Source organism: Eptatretus burgeri, chromosome 13 (genome assembly GCF_056783735.1).
Source record: "Eptatretus burgeri isolate ZD-2024b chromosome 13, Ebu_testis_v1, whole genome shotgun sequence".
NCBI lineage: Eukaryota > Metazoa > Chordata > Myxini > Myxiniformes > Myxinidae > Eptatretus > Eptatretus burgeri.
Genome location: NC_140973.1, coordinates 4,898,088 through 4,911,934, shown reverse-complemented (window position 1 = coordinate 4,911,934; position 13,847 = coordinate 4,898,088). Strand labels below are relative to the sequence as shown.

Here is a 13,847-nt window from a genome sequence, read left to right as displayed (position 1 = left end):
GATGATGTGCAACTCCTTGATCTTCCTCTGAAATATGAAAGTGGATTTGAGTGACAATCAAGAGAACATCTGTGACGTCACACTCTCAACTTTCACTTCTGCCCAGTCATAGGGGGTTTCTTCTTCACCTGAAATGACTGTTTTGACTACTTTTGAAATATCTATATATTACGTATGCATGGAGGGTAGAATGACGTTGAAAGGATCAGGAATGTGGGAAGTAGAGTGGTTATTAAGTGGAGGGGGTGAAAGGGGTTCAGAAGAGTTAGGAATGATGGGGTGGAAGGAAGTGAGTGTAATGGACCTTCGAGGAGGAAGGTGGGGGGGGGGGTTAGAATCCTGCCACTTTGCTGATGTAACATGTAGAGAGTACCACCTGTTGAGATACAGCAAAGTGGGGATTTGGGATTTTCCTCCGGCACAGGCACACAGTAGGCTGCTCTTTTTGAAAGGTATTCTGTTTGAACCTTTGATGTCCATTGATATCAATGTTAGTATAGATGGGAAAGGATATGCGAGTTCACCGTCTGATGTAATGTCCTTGCTTGCAATGGAAAGAGGTTTTGAGGGATCATAGAGCAGGGTCTTTCAGAGGGACCATAATTGGTGGGGAGGGTGGGACAACATTTCCCCCACATCCCACAATTCCCCACACACCCCCCACTCACACTATATATCCTCCATGGTGCTTTTAGCACTCAAGTACAGAACATTCGTCATTTGGAATTCCCGTTGAACCAGCAGCAAGAGCCGTTCAGGATACTGACCATGTGACCAGGACCAAGGATGCTATATGTGGGGAGGGGGTGTCATTACCTGGTCAAGGGAGAGGAGTGCCCCCCCCACCCCCACGGACGAACACACACCGACTGAACGGGTCCACAGGAGGATCCGAGACATTTGGCACAAACTGCAGCTCAAGCGAAACGAGCAGGAAAACCGCATCGAACGTCACACGGGAAGTGGTACACGGGTGTGCACGTGCTGCGGCCATTCCACCCCCTCGCCGGCTGGACCTGCAGGGATGCTGCGGTGGGGCCCGCACGGCGCGCCATCGCACGCGATATCGGTCATATCGGAGGCGAACAGCTCTACCTCCTGGACTCCAGAAACCGCTCGCTGTTTCAGCGACGCCGGCTGTCCAAAGATCACGCCCCTGCCCTCGCGACCCGGACCACACCTCGCGCACAACACCTGCCAGGTGTACTGGACACGACGTCTGGCTTGCTCCGTCCCAATCGCTCTGCTAATGAGGAATTTTGAGAATTTCCGGAGGTTTTGACGAATTATCTGAAGAATAGTCACAAGATCGGCGATGTCACGTGATGGTTTCGTGTTAATAATAAGGGAAATGCGAGCACTTAATAAATCCATATCATATCATCGATGGGAGGTGGGCCGCGTGGCCGGGGTTGGCGCCTTGTGCTTCTGAAAACCCGCACAGCCGTTTTAGTCTGGTCTCCTTCACCCCAGATATTTAATATCGTGTCACCACAATCACCGGGCTCATCATTATATATTTAATATCGTGTCACCACAATCACCGGGCTCATCATTATATATTTAATATCGTGTCACCACAATCACCGGGCTCATCATTATATATTTAATATCGTGTCACCACAATCACCGGGCTCATCATTATATATTTAATATCGTGTCACCACAATCACCGGGCTCATCATTATATATTTAATATCGTGTCACCACAATCACCGGGCTCATCATTATATATTTAATATCGTGTCACCACAATCACCGGGCTCATCATTATATATTTAATATCGTGTCACCACAATCACCGGGCTCATCATTATATATTTAATATCGTGTCACCACAATCACCGGGCTCATCATTATATATTTAATATCGTGTCACCACAATCACCGAGTTCATCATTATATATTTAATATCACATCACCACAATCACCGAGTTCATCATTATATATTTAATATCGTATCACCACAATCACCCAGTTCATCATTATATATTTAATATCATATCACCACAATCACCGAGTTCATCATTATATATTTAATATCGTGTCACCACAATCACTGAGTTCATCATTATATATTTAATATCATATCACCACAATCACCCAGTTCATCATTTTATATTTAATATCATATCACCACAACCACCGAGTTCATCATTATATATTTAACATTGTGTCACCACAATCAGAGTTCATCATTATATATTTAATATCGTGTCAGCACAATCACCGAGTTCATCATTATATATTTATTATCATATCACCACAATCACCGAGTTCATCATTATATATTTAATATAATATCACCAGAATCAGCGTTCATCATTATATATTTAATATCGTGTCACCACAATCACTGAGTTCATCATTATATATTTAATATCATATCACCACAATCACCGAGTTCTTCATTTTATATTTAATATAATATCACCACGATCACCGAGTTCATCATTATATATTTAATATCGTATCACCACAATCACTGAGTTCATCATTATATATTTAATATCATATCACCACAATCACCGAGTTCATCATTTTATATTTAATATCATATCACCACAATCACTGAGTTCATCATTATATATTTAATATCATATCACCACAATCACCCAGTTCATCATTTTATATTTAATATCATATCACCACAATCACCGGGCTCATCATTATATATTTAATATCGTGTCACCACAATCACCAGGCTCATCATTATATATTTAATATCGTGTCACCACAATCACCGAGTTCATCATTATATATTTAATATCACATCACCACAATCACCGAGTTCATCATTATATATTTAATATCGTATCACCACAATCACCCAGTTCATCATTATATATTTAATATCATATCACCACAATCACCGAGTTCATCATTATATATTTAATATCGTGTCACCACAATCACTGAGTTCATCATTATATATTTAATATCATATCACCACAATCACCCAGTTCATCATTTTATATTTAATATCATATCACCACAACCACCGAGTTCATCATTATATATTTAACATTGTGTCACCACAATCAGAGTTCATCATTATATATTTAATATCGTGTCAGCACAATCACCGAGTTCATCATTATATATTTATTATCATATCACCACAATCACCGAGTTCATCATTATATATTTAATATAATATCACCAGAATCAGCGTTCATCATTATATATTTAATATCGTGTCACCACAATCACTGAGTTCATCATTATATATTTAATATCATATCACCACAATCACCGAGTTCATCATTATATATTTAATATCATATCACCACGATCACCGAATTCATCATTGTATATCTAATATAATATCACCACAATCACTGAGTTCATCATTATATATTTAATATCATATCACCACAATCACCGAGTTCATCATTTTATATTTAATATCATATCACCACAATCACTGAGTTCATCATTTTATATTTAATATCATATCACCACAACCACCGAGTTCATCATTATATATTTAACATTGTGTCACCACAATCAGAGTTCATCATTATATATTTAATATCGTGTCACCACAATCACCGAGTTCATCATTATATATTTATTATCATATCACCACAATCACCCAGTTCATCATTATATATTTAATATCATATCACCACAATCACCGAGTTCATCATTATATATTTAATATCGTGTCACCACAATCACTGAGTTCATCATTATATATTTAATATCATATCACCACAATCACCCAGTTCATCATTTTATATTTAATATCATATCACCACAACCACCGAGTTCATCATTATATATTTAACATTGTGTCACCACAATCAGAGTTCATCATTATATATTTAATATCGTGTCAGCACAATCACCGAGTTCATCATTATATATTTATTATCATATCACCACAATCACCGAGTTCATCATTATATATTTAATATAATATCACCAGAATCAGCGTTCATCATTATATATTTAATATCGTGTCACCACAATCACTGAGTTCATCATTATATATTTAATATCATATCACCACAATCACCGAGTTCATCATTATATATTTAATATCATATCACCACGATCACCGAATTCATCATTGTATATCTAATATAATATCACCACAATCACTGAGTTCATCATTATATATTTAATATCATATCACCACAATCACCGAGTTCATCATTTTATATTTAATATCATATCACCACAATCACTGAGTTCATCATTTTATATTTAATATCATATCACCATAACCACCGAGTTCATCATTATATATTTAATATCGTGTCACCACAATCAGAGTTCATCATTATATATTTAATATCATATCACCACGATCACCGAATTCATCATTGTATATTTAATATAATATCACCACAATCACCGAGTTCATCATTATATATTTAATATCGTATCACCACAATCACTGAGTTCATCATTATATATTTAATATTGTGTCACCACAATCACCGGGTTCATCATTATATATTTAATATCAAATCACCACAATCACCGAGTTCATCATTATATATTTAATATCATATCACCACAACCACCGAGTTCATCATTATATATTTAATATCGTGTCACCGCAATCAGAATTCATCATTATATATTTAATATCATATCACCACGATCACCGAGTTCATCATTATATATTTAATATAATATCACCACAATCACCGAGTTCATCATGAAATATTTAATATCGTATCACCAGAATCACCAAGTTCATCATTATATCTTTAATATCATATCACCACAATCACTGGGTTCATCATTATATATTTAATATCATATCACCACAATCACCGAGTTCATCATTATATATTTAATAACATATCACCACGATCACCGAGTTCATCATTATATATTTAATATCGTGTCACCACAATCACCGAGTTCATCATTATATATTTAATATCATGTCACCACAATCACAGAGTTCATCATTATATCATGGATGCAGGGATCGTTTTCCTTTGCCCTTCCCAATGTTTTAACATCAAAATGAACGAAACTACTTTGAATGATCGAACGAAATGTGAAAAATCTAAAACACTCGCAAGATTTTGTATCCATCCCAACACACCTTTTGTTGCAAGTATCGAACCCTCAATCTCTGGAGTTTACATTGGCTTGATACCTTCAAAAAGAGACCTTGAGTAACGGAAGCACGTTCTCTTACCTCGCTCTCATCTACATATTTCATCTGCAAAAAGGTAGCTTCTTAAAATTGAGAAATGGAAGAGAGGAAGGAGGGTGATGTGTGGGCGGTGGGGGATAAATGAAGGTTTGAGGATGATGGAGTAAGGGAAAGGGAGGAATGGGGCACACATGAGGCAAATGCATGGAATGGTCTTCTTGGACAGATAGTGGTTGCAGATTTCCTTGTTATTCCCCCTGCACCAAAGTTCCTTGTGGAGGGGTGCTTTTGTATGTTTCTGTGGGTATACTCCCCCTCCCCCCCCCTCTTCCTCTACTGCCCAAGCATGTACATTATCAGAGATGCTTTGCTGATTGGAGTACTTCAAAGAAACCTGACCAGCTTGTTTCATCACTCATGTGAGGTGCTATCCATTGGCTTGCAGGTAATTTGCATTATTGCTCAGGTTCCAACCCAAATGCCAACTGTTTCCCAAAAATACATCCTGTGATTATACAGCACACTAGAAAGCTTCAGCCTTGATAACAAACCATAAAGGTAACACGACAGCACAAGTGTAGCACGACTTCGAAACTACTTCTTTAACGGTCCCAAATGATTCCCACCTTTTGTGTTTTTGCCTCGAGTCTTTCACGAACCAGCTGGGCAGGTCTGACGTTCCGATGGAGCCTATTTGGGGAGCAATTGGTAACTTGTTGACGGTGCCATGCAACACCCAATCTCCAAAGCACTGATCCACGACGGTTTATACAGTCATGTTGGGAATCTAACTCAGACTAAGGTCAAGGGTAAGTATGCTGCATCTGCACCATCGTATCGGACTATTATCTTCCATCAAACAGCTCCCAAGATATTTAATGAATCTTCAAACGTCTCTATAATCTGCCCATCATTTTATTAATTTTCTGCTCCGAGCGAGCTGTCGTGTGCAACTTGTGGCTGATGGTTGCATCATTTTCTGGGGACACGGTTGTGCCGCTGATGCAATGCCCTCAATCACCAGTACACTGGTACTCATTTTGCCGACCTCGGAAGAATGACAAGCTGAGTCAACCCCACCTGGTGTTAATTAAATGACAAACAGGGGCCTAAGATCTAAAGCCAGCCACCTTCACCATTAAGCCAACAGCAGGCTTTTTCTGCTCCTTGACTGTTGGGATCATTTCCAAGGAAACATTTTATCACACCTTTCCTGCTTGTATCATGAGGAACATAACACTATCTTGCATCGGACTGACTATCTCATCCAACGCAAACCGAGTTACATCATCTTCTGACTCTTCCAGCTGGATCAAATCATCCATGAATGTCCACATCTGCTTGGGAAGCTGGCTGCCAATGGAATCCGAGGCCCTCCCCATGCACAAGGTTGGTTGAATTTCTCACAACTTTCCTGGTGGAGTCTTGTCCATATTGAAACTAGAACGGCATTCGTTGAGTGCATAATCTCGCCTCGTTCGTTCATACTGAACAACAACACCGTCGTTAACTGAACACGTTGTTATTATGGCCCCTATAACCGTATCATCTATGCAACCTATTATGTCACTTATATTGCCATTATCCATAGCTTTGTTGATTATTAGGATATTTAACGAACACTTCAATGCAAATTAAGGCTAAATTGCATCAATGAAGATGAATATTAAAAAAAAATTCAAACTATATATCCCATGGCTAGTCGATCATATGTATGAAGTTTCACATCGATCTGTTAAACGGTTCTGGAGAAGAAGTTTTTTTTGTAAACATTTTTTAAACGTTTTTATTTTTTGATCCAATACAGCCGCCAGACCGCGTGATCGATGATGTCAGAAATTTAATTCTTCACTCACATCAAAGTCATAAATCGGATGTATGAAGCTTCAGATTTTTCAGATAAGGATTTTTATTCAACCAATTACGACTGGAATACCATTTCACCGATGACATCATAGCTATCATCCTATATACCCCATGGGGGAATTGATGACATATGCCAAGTTGAATTTTTTTTCGTTTAGTGCTTTTGGAGATGTTCAATTTTTTTTCTCCCCCTTTTAATGGAATATGGCATCAGAGTTATCAATAAAATATTCTCCATTGGGAGTCTCTCCTTTGCTTAAAGTTTCGCATCGATCGAACAAGTGGTTGCAGCGACAAAAAAAAACCATTAAAGTGAAAATCTATAGATATGTGTATTTGGATATATTTTTTCGTGGACACGCAGACACAGAGAGACACACAGACACACATAGGCGTTGCAACAGTCTCGCATCCCCTTTGGGGTGAGATAAATAAACATTTGTTGATCCGTTGATTGTAATATCAACATTGTAAACAAAGGACAAAGTTTGCTTTGCTGTAAAAAAAAATTTTTTTCCCCAAGGACAAAACAAATGCTAATTGTTTTTGACGTCATAATCAACTCTGGTGTATTGAAGATGGAAGGAAAGAGTTCCATTTGTCTAATTTCTTGGAATCGCATATATGTCGCCACGAGATAATAAATTTCGCCATATATTGCATAATGTGTATTTTGGTTAAGATTTATTCTGAACTTCACATTTCACATCCTAACTGTGTCAGAGCAACGACCTTCACTCTAATCATTAAATTTCCAACTTTTAATCATCTTCATGAATCATCCACACATTGTGGGGCTGGACTGATGGTCGAGACTCTAGACTGTGGAGTACGCACCTATAAACTGTCATCCTGGTGTTTTACGGAGACGCTGATTCATCGGTGTGTGCCGTACCTCGGATGGACGTGAACGTGGGCGTCCCGTCTGCTGGCATTAGTTGGTGGGTGTTAAAGACCCCAACCGTGTCTTTTGTGAAGAGTAGGTGAGCTATCACCGGCACCCTGGCCAAGTTCCAAATTCCTGCCCGAACTACTGCTGGGAAAGCAATGGCAAACCTCCCAGTATTACCGGTGTGAAGAAACTGTTTCGGCAGTGGTCCTTCAAAACCAATTCAAGAGTTCTCGACTCATGGCATTTGAGGCTCAGGAAGTGCGACCCGCAAGCTTGCCACCTGATACTATCGCATTCTCTACAATATAAAACCAGATGTTCTTTTTTTTTTCCTCATGCACTTCCCCAATGAGTAACCGGTTTACTGTAAGTTTGTGCCAATTCCGGCATTTTGAGGTCCGGAGAGACACGCGTGAGTAATGGTACACACTCGTACTTGCCCCGTGTAGGATGCTTTTGGTCTCAATTATTCAGATGCAAACATGACAGGCCCAAATTAATATGCATAATACATATACATATACATATACACCGTATGTAACTATCAGAATAGCTTTGAGGTAGGCATAATTGTCTTTAAGCTGTCCAGCCTGGATTCGAATTTCAACGCAACTTCACCCAGTGGAGGTCAGAGGAGTCAAATCCCACAGTGTCTTTTGCAAAGAGTAGGTAACTTATTGCTGGTACCCTGAACAAATTATTAATTAGTACCACCTTCAGTTTTACGTCATACCTGGCCCAGCCGGTCTGTGAAACACTTGGACCAACAAGCTCAAGTGAGCTAAGATCCTTGTCCTCTTAATGATGACGTCATAAAAACGAATATGACGTCATTGTGATGTATCAGGTTTGCGATAAATTATCTGTGCTAATGCCCGGCTTGATTCCCGCAAACAAAATTCAAACAGCTTGCCTAGTTTTGGAGATAATGGTATAGGCGATTTCCATTAGCGGCGATATTATGACGTCAACTTTTTTTCAAGGAAGAATTTTCAAAATCGGAGATGGTTACTGTCTGCGCGTGGGCTTTCTGCATATACATGGCAAGTTTCAGGAAGTTTCGATGAAAACTGTAGGCTGTGAAACAAAAAAGTCCACAACAAGAAGATGAAGAACAACAACGTGAGTAAGACTTGGACATCCTCCACGAGGATCTAAAAATGGCCCCCGGCTGCCATGATAATTGGTAAATGGGGCCATTAAAGGTGTGTGTGTGTGTGTGTGTGTGTGTGTGTGTGTGTGTGTGTGTTATGGAAGAGCACCATATTTTGCCTTCTATTTTTGAATCGATAATCGAGATAGAACGTCGCACAGCACACGGTAATTAAAACAGTTAATGGAAAGAAATCTTGCCTCCTGATTAACAAAGACAACTCCAAAGTACGAGCACTTGAGGATGTTCAAAGTTTTTCACAGCCACAAAGGCATTGCTCTACATTGTCTCACAATTGCATAAGAAAAGGGGAGTGTGTTATATATATATATATATATATATATATATATATATATATATATATATATATTGTTATGATTGTGGGGGTAGATGGAAGAATCTAATAGGGAATAGCATGGTGAAGAGTTGCTCGGTCCGTGGACGAGTAGAAAGCATCTCGATGTAGTAAGTAGGGAATCTGTGAGCTTAAATGTTACGTGCCACCACATGAGGGTGGTGCAGTGTTAATTAGCTTAGGGAGTAAGAATAAGTTCCCCAGTACATGATTCCCCTCTGTTTTCATATTTCAAGATCGGCGATGAAGGTGGGGAACGAGTCTCTGAAACCACAACAAACGGGAAGAAAGCCCCGCCTTCAAAAGTTGACAACAAGCGAAGTCACGCCCCCGAAGGACGATTGATGGGCGTGACGTCAGAAGCTAGCCGAGCAAGCAGAAGCCCCGTCTTCCCAGGTTTGCAGGGAGCAGGCCATGCCCTGGAGGCAGAGGATAAAATAGGAGAGGGGACAGTGGAAAAAAGGGCAGCTTGCACATTTTAAGAGGATTAAAGTGGCGCATTTTGGAGAAGCGAAAGAAAGGGAGCGCATAGGAGAGGTTGCGCATTTTAAAGAAGGAGTTGGCTTGGCATTTTGGGAGAGACGTGATCAGTGGAGGCACAAGGTGCATTGTTTTGGAGAGGTGAGAGCAGAGATTGAGCACACACGGAAGAGGATGACATGGCCATTGAATCTGTGTTGAGGAGGTTTGGCTCGCGTGGCGAAGTAAGACGCCAGCCTTTTGCTTCTGGTCGGGTCGACGAGGACGATCGGAGCACCCGAAGCCATTACACTGGGGCTTTGAGCCTTTATGTGGAGTGCCGCTCACGGATTACCCGGTGTGCGTTCGTCCCGCTAGGAGAGAAGTGCCTCAATTCCAGTTCCACAAGGATCAGCTCTGGGCCAAGTTAAGTGTACAAATTGTTGAAAGGAGGGTTTTTCTTTTTATTTTGTTTCCCCGTGGTCTGGATACGAGTCTGTGTGTGAGGCCTCGACTGTACGATTTATTTATTTTATATTGTTATCATTTTCTTTTGAATTATTCTCTTTTGTGAATATTTGTTTTATTTTTCATGAAATGTATTCCTTTTTAAGCACTGAAGCATTGTGTTGGCCTGGTGCAGCACCCTGTGCTGTGCTCCTCCCCGTGCTCCGCCTGGGTTGATCATCTCTCCGCCATTACGCCCCGTGAACGCGCACGCATTAATCTCCGATCTTTGCTTTGTACACTGGTACTCATTTTTTTGCCATCTTTGCTTTGCCATCCGTCCAGTTAGGGTTTTAACCCCCTGGACACGACAATATGTACATACACACACACACACACACACACACATATATATATATATATATATATATATATATATATATATATATATATATATATATATATATATATATATATATATATATACATATATGTTGCGGGCCGAGGTCCGGTGGCAAGAACGACCACGAGGTGGGGGAAGTTACGTCCTCTCCCACCAGACTCCCGGAATTGTAGGCCGTCACTCACGGATAATTCTGTGACGCAGCGGGTTTCTTAACCGACCGTGGACGCCAATACCTCAACCACGTAGCGTACGGTCTTCCTGCCAGGTGTAATCGGTTTACTTAATTAACCACACGGTTTCGACTACCGGGGAACCACGCCCTCGGTACGCCTTGCCCGAACCGGATCACTCTTCGAACTACGGTAGAGTACCAACTACCAACTCCGGATCGGATGCAGCCGAGCGGAACTGCCAAGGACGTACCGGCTGGAATGAATGGATTATCAGGGATAAAGACCCGGCTAAAGTCAGATCCGAACCATGCTGGACCAATGAAGGAAAATACAAAAACGAACTGGGAACATTTCTATAATCATTTATTTACTCTAAGTGAGGAAATTCATGTGGCACAGGAACAGGTTTATTGGTGTGTTATGCAGGGGACAGAAGAGAGATGTAGTGCCACAATTTTACAGAAACTTACAAAAGAGGACACAGAGCAGACTTGTTGCGAGAATAATACAGGCAAGAATTACAATGATCAAAAACGTATACAATTCTACTTAAAGGACAGGCGCCACACACTCGGACAAAATAAACCCAGAATGGCAAAGGACTTTTGCAGCCACGGAGGGAAGGAGCTGAGGTCACAGTTCTTTAGGTACCTGAACGTTCCGAGGGAAGGGATGCTCCGTGGTGCATCCCAACAGAGGTCGTGCAGTTTGGCCCAATTCGGACGTGAAGATTTTTCCTCGGAAAAACGAGCCTCCAGAGACAAAAGGTGGACAGTGGTACGTTGTTGCCAGCGAACCGAAGGCTGCAAGCGCTATGGTACCGTGGATCGTAATGGAGGGGATATAAAGATTTATTAACCTAACTAAAAAACATCGCAACGCACCCCTTTTGCTTTCCCACTACTCACAAGGACGGGATCTATCTGCACATATACTTAATGGCATAACTAACTTCGGGACAACTGAATGTTTGTATGCACACGGTTCCAAGAACCGTAACAATATGTATGTATATATATATATATATATATATATATATATATATATATATATATATATATATTTAGAAATGAACAAGTAGACAAATGCTGCCTGAACATGTCTGGAGACAAACACCATCCAGATATAACCACTGTCCAGATTTGTCCAGCGACAGAGAGAGAGGGTAGGGGAGAGTGAGAGAGGAGATGTGGGGAGGGTACTGCACTGTATTGGGAGGGGGTAGAGCAAGGATGGGACAGAGAGAGAGGGAGAGGGAGGGGAGGGGAGGGGTGGGGGATGGGGATGGGGGTTGGGGAGTTAGCAGATTGAACATGTCATGCTTTATAAATAAGGCACACACGCGCGCGCGCACACACACACACACACACACACACACACACACACACACACACACACACACACACACACACACACACACACACACACACACACACACACACACACACACACACACACACACACACACACACACACACACACACACTCAGCAAGTGACTTAAGCACTCATGCAAGCACTTCAATTAAATGGTTGAGAAGAAACGCTTGGCCAGACTGTCGCTGCATACCATAGAGGATCCCTTTAACTTTAAAGCCCATCTTCACCATGATTAATGAAGTAAAATAAATGAATGAAACATAACTTCATCCACAAAAGAGTTGCAGCTTAATGCAGAACAACCCTGGAGACATCGCAAACTTCAATCGCCCGTGCACTAAACATTGCAGATAATCTGCCATGTTGCCTGCTTGCCTGTGCACGTGTCACGTGGTACATCAGTTCAAGGTCCGCGCAAACGTTTTAGCTTTATTTTTAAACGTCCATTTTTTACCAGATTTGCTTTGATTCCCTGTGGAGCACATCACGAAATATCCGAAAATATAGACACAGATCTGGCAGACACTATGGATAAGCAGTCCCTCTGGGGGACAGGGTGTGAGGTCTTGCAGTGAATGCATTAAATCATATAGCTCAATGAAGCTGGTTAATTTTGGCACGTTCCGAAAAAATTTTCTTCACTCAATATAATTCTCCAAACAGTGGAAAAAGATAAGCTTAATACTTTGAAAATTTCACATTTTATTGTGTATGTATGGAGGAGGGAACATAGCATTGCGTGCTTTAAAGTAAATTTCTGCTGGTGGTCTTCTTGGTCAGGATCTTCGGCTCGTGGTGGCCTGTCTGTGGAGAAGCGGTCCGTGGAACGACCCGTTCGTCGGAGCTCGCAGTCGGTGGGTAGTACGGGCGTGGCACCAGGGACGTGGACTGGAGGCGCTGCTCTGCCAGATCTGTTGCGCAGACCTGCGCGGCCGAGTGATGAGCGCCGGAGAGATCTGAGATCCGGAGAGAGCACGCGTACGGTGCGGAAAAGAAAGAGTACGGCGCCGCCATCTTGCCACGTGGCACGTTCGAGCTGGGGCCTCAAATCCGTGGACATCCGCTTGTTGCGAGCGACATTCATGCTTTTGACACTGTCCTCTCGTCCATGAAACATCACCAAGTACTCTGTCTTGTCTTGCATGCATGCTGTCTGTCTGTCTTTGTCTGCATGTTGTATAAGGCATATCTCGGTAGTGACCCCCTCGGAACCTGTAGTCCGTGGTTCCCTAGTTAAGAACGGGTTAAAGATTGTTAATAAAAGCATTGTCGTGAATGTTGTGCTTGTGTCGTATTCCCCGATGTTCCCCAATAAATCTGGTTGGTTCGTATGAAGTTGCTGCTATGGATTAATTCGTGTCGCGTCGAGGAACGATCCATTCGATTGGCATATAAAACCAAAATGGTTACAGACTGGCAGAAAACGCTCGGCATCTGACACAACCAGATCTGTAACTGGGGTTCTATTTTCCCAACTGGTAAGGTACAACGATTACGTTGGCATCGCGATTGAAGACGCGTGACCCGAGGCCTGTGCCGAGCCGGCCGGCATTGTAAACCCCGGAGACGGCCGGAGTGGGTTGAGAATCC

At 41.4% G+C, this 13,847-nt stretch overlaps 1 long non-coding RNA gene across 1 annotated transcript in view; it reads left to right on the top strand.

Annotated features, from left to right (window-relative positions):
• The window catches only part of LOC147013697 (uncharacterized), a 43,424-nt gene extending 29,734 nt beyond the window's left edge, over positions 1–13,690 (top strand). The window contains exon 5 of the long non-coding RNA XR_015050484.1: positions 13,038–13,690. This is a non-coding gene — a long non-coding RNA (uncharacterized LOC147013697). The remainder of the gene's footprint in view (positions 1–13,037) is intronic.
• The last annotated feature ends 157 nt before the right edge of the window (positions 13,691–13,847 follow it).